A 4,534-nucleotide genomic window follows, 5' to 3' on the forward strand; every position below is an offset into this window, starting at 1 on the left:
ACCCATCCTCAACGAGGAACTAACGAGGAATGGTTGCTCCACAGAAGGATCTGTTTACAGAAAGGAGAGCAAGAATGATGAATGTGATGTCTAGACCCGAAGAACCAGCAAGGAAATCTCTGAATAGGGACTTAGATTCGAAACTCCCCTCTCTCGCATGGGTCCAGACTGTTATCGAAAACCAAGTTATTGACGTAAGCAGGAGTTGGAGAAACTTACATCTGAGGTTAACAGCCTTAAGTGCTCCGATACTAGCATCCAGCAAATCGAAAAACTACTAGAGGTTGGCAAGAAGGAAATGCAAAAGGTCAAAGACCTCTGGGAGAAAAACTTGTCAGCTACCACACGGATCAAAAACAGAGTAGACGAAGTTTTCACGGAGATTTCTATAGCGGAAACGAAAACGGACGAAGTAGACAAAAGTGTTCAAAAACTAAAGTTTGACCTCAAAAAACTACTACAACAGTGCATTCTTTCGGGAAGACGGACAGCTGATTAAAGAAATTCACAAAATAGTCACTAGTCAGAAGGATGGAATGGCGTGAGTACCGATGTCCACCTGACTATTCCCCTAATGACGATGATTTATCACACACTCCACCCTACCAACCTCCCTCACCCTTTCGAGATCAAAGAACTCACAGTAGAGAAAACAACCTGCTGGTCCCCGAAGAAACAATGGATTCAGCATGACTTCCTCGGCCTCTCGAGCTCAGAATCTCTACTCAAGCTCAGAACTCCAACTTTACCAGAACTCAGAACCTCAATTTCACCAGGACTCAGAACTCCGACTTCACCACTCGTCAAACTTCAGGATCCACCACACCCTCAAAAGTGTTCAAGACGACCCTCATCTCAGACTCAATCCTGAGACATGTCCAGGGTATGGACACCAAGAATGCTCTCGGAAAGAACCATGAATTGACCCTAATCAACAAGCGGGACACAGGTGGACTTAAAGACCAACATGTCAAAGGACGAATTATTAAGAACACAACCTGATTTCATCTATGTTCACCTAGGAGTCAATGATGCCAACCAAAACTTCGACCTAAGGGTAAGTCTCGACAACATATTTCAATTTTCACTATTCGTAGAGGAATCCCTGATAGGTACAAAGTTATTCTTCTCAATGCCCGCTATGACATCTGACAATGAAGCGAACGCAAGGATTGGGGAGATAAGGGATGCAATTTGGGGAATTTGTGACCGTAACTAATAAAACGAACGCAAACCCTTCAAAGAGCGGTCTTTGTATTATAACCCCAACGCAAACTTCATGCATGATGATCATCTGATAGGAGAATATCACACGAACGATGGAGTCCACCTTTCAACAAGAGGCAAAGAGGTCATTCTAGGAAACTTCCGTCACAGCATCCATGAAATGACAAGGACTGCTTCTCAACAAGCCAAAGAAAAGTCCGTTCTACAGGGGGATTGGACCTTCTCTCCTCTTAGTCGAATGTGATTACAGCTGACATAGATTCTCATTTATACACATTATACCATGACTAGAAACACACAAAAAAATACACAGGTTTCAATTAATAAAAATAGCATAAAATACTTTCTTGGAATATCCAATCGCCTTCATCAGTAGATGGGAGCAAATTTGAAATAGAATCATTTCAAAATGTTATCAAAGATCATGACATAGCCTGTCTTCAGGAAATTAGGAGAGAGGTTCACTTGGTAGGATATCGATCAATCTGCAACATAAGGAAAAGACGGTAAATCAGGAGGTGTCGGTATCCTCATTAAAATGAGCTTATTGAAGGGATTGAGTTTATCAAGAATACAGAGTGTTCAGACTACCTAGTTTGTCGACTAGACAAGGATTCTTTAACCTATCAGAAGATACATTTATAGTTAACGTTTTACATTAGACCATTTAATTCATCAGCTTCAAACCCGACTGACAATGGCAAAGATGCTCTAAAAAACATTGAAGACGTTGTGAACGAACTTCGGGAGGAGGGCGAAGTCATATTGTGTGGGACTTTAACTCTCGTATAGGACAAAAAACGGGTATGATAAGAGAAGACTCAACCAACGTTGTTCCCTTACCAGACGATTAAGAGCCTGACAACTTTCTCCCCCGAAACTCACTAGACTCTATCACAAATACTTACGGTACACACTTTCTTAACCTAGTCAAACATAACCAACTCACTATTCTGAATGGCCGTACCCTAGGAGATCTTGTAGGAAACTTCACAAGTATCCAAAAAAATGGGTGCAGCGTTATTGATTACATTGCAGTGACCAACTCCACAAAGATCAGAATCAACTACTTCAAAATCTTGACATTCACCGAGCATTCTGATCATAAGCCCCTCAGTACTGAATTACAATGCAATAGATTCGCGATCAACAAATGCGCCCCATTACAGGACACTTATCAGACAGCGCCAACCAGATACATTATCAACGAAGAGAACAAGACGACTTTTTCGAAGCTCAGTCAGAAAATCTATCATTGACCTTAATCCATGAACTTCAATCGAACATCGACTTACTCACCAATCAAAATATTTTAGCAGACAATGACCGTAATTATGAAACTGAACTCAAAGACATTAACAAACGACTTTCAGAACACCTTCGCGACATGGCCTCGAAGTGTTTCAAACAAACCAAGCCACCCAAAAAATCTCACACCTCAAACAAACCTTGGTTTAACTGGAAAACGAGATTAGGTAAAAGAGAATTTCGTTAAAGCTACAGATGCAACCTCAAAATTCCCGTCAAACAACCTTATACGTGAAAACTATTATCTTGTCAAGGGTAGCTATAAGCGTTTGAAGAACTCTGCCAAAAACGAATTCTTCGCACGTATGAATGAGGACATAGAGGGGGGGAAAATTCTCAACTGGCAATCTTTCAAAAAACTAAAAAATCAGAAAAAGGAAACTTTAAATTTTGACAGTCATGATATGAATAGATTCGAGACTTTTTTTGGTAACCTATATTCCGATAACCACAAAACAATAAATGAAAATAAAAAAGTTTCTATGATTGATCAAGCTGACTTGATAAATCAAGGTGCAACTCATCCTGAGTCACTCAACTCCTTAATCACCAAAACAGAACTTGACTCTAGTATAAAATCCCTAAAAAATGGTAAAGCTTCCTCACTCGACATGATTAATAACGAAATTATAAAATCTCTGGACACCAATCATAAATTGATTATGTTGAACCTCTTCAACGCCTGCTTCTCACAAGGAATTTATCCCTGGAACGTCAGCATTATATCTCCACTTCATAAAAAGGGTAATAAATCAGATCCTGACAACTACCGTGCAGTTGCTGTCAGCAGTGTCATAGGAAAACTATTTTCAACTATTCTCTTAGAACGACTCATTCGCTTCCGCTCTGAAAACTGCCCTGATCCACCTAACCAACTAGGCTTCACAAAGAAAGCTCAAACATACGATCACATACTAACCATGAAAACTATAGCTTCAAAATATAAACTTTTGGGGAAACCTGTATATGCAGTATTTGTTGATTTTAAAAAAGCATTCGACTCAGTCTGCCGTCAAGCCCTTTTCCTCAAACTCGCAAAAAATGGCATAACTGGAAACTTCTACAATGTCCTCAAAAATATGTACTCAAACTCGTACGCTTACATAAAATTATCTGGTCACCTCAGTAAACGCTTCCAGATACGTAAAGGTACAGAACAAGGTCACCCACTCTCACCTGATCTTTTTAAAGTTTTTCTCAGTGATATGTCCTGCCTCCTAGATTTTCCAAATTGCCCCGTACTTTCAAATTTGACTGTTAGCCACCTACTGTGGGCGGATGACCTTATACTCCTTTCACTCGACCAGGAAACCACTCAAAAGCAACTTAATATTCTCGGTAATTTTTGTAAGGAGTGGGGCATTGAAATCAATGAACTCAAAACTCAAGCAGTCATCTTTGGTAAGAAAACGTTAAAACAGGACATACAAAACATCAAATTTACACTCAACGGATCTAATCTTGAAATTGTTGACAGTTATTGTTACCTTGGATTTGAACTTCATCAATCGGGTCAAGTACAGATCGCTCAACAAAACCTTAAAACCAAAGCAATGCGTGCATTTTTTGGCCTGAAAAGGGTTGTCATGCGTTCAAAGTTATCTTTTAAAGCACTCCTTACACTGTTCGACTCTCTCATCAAGCCCATTCTATTATATGGTGCTCCGATATGGACACCCACTAGTACGATCAATAAATCTCTTTGCAAAACGATTAACTCGACAGAAGCAACCGCTACTAACTTACTTAAAAAAATCAGCGCCTCTCTGCAAGAAAGAGTGCATATTTCATTCCTAAAATGGGCATTGGGAGTCCATCGTAAAGCATCAAATGTAGGTGTTTGGGGAGAAACAGGAAGAATTCCTTTGATTTATCAATCAATTCGCTTAACGTTAAATTACTTCAAAAGGCTAAATACAAAATCAAAGTCGAATTCGTTTGTCACTGCAGCCATAAAAGAACAAAAATCACTAAACTTACCTTGGTATCGATACATAAA

This window comes from Bolinopsis microptera, chromosome 8 (assembly GCF_026151205.1).
Source record: "Bolinopsis microptera isolate Bmic1 chromosome 8, MBARI_Bmic_1.0, whole genome shotgun sequence".
NCBI lineage: Eukaryota > Metazoa > Ctenophora > Tentaculata > Lobata > Bolinopsidae > Bolinopsis > Bolinopsis microptera.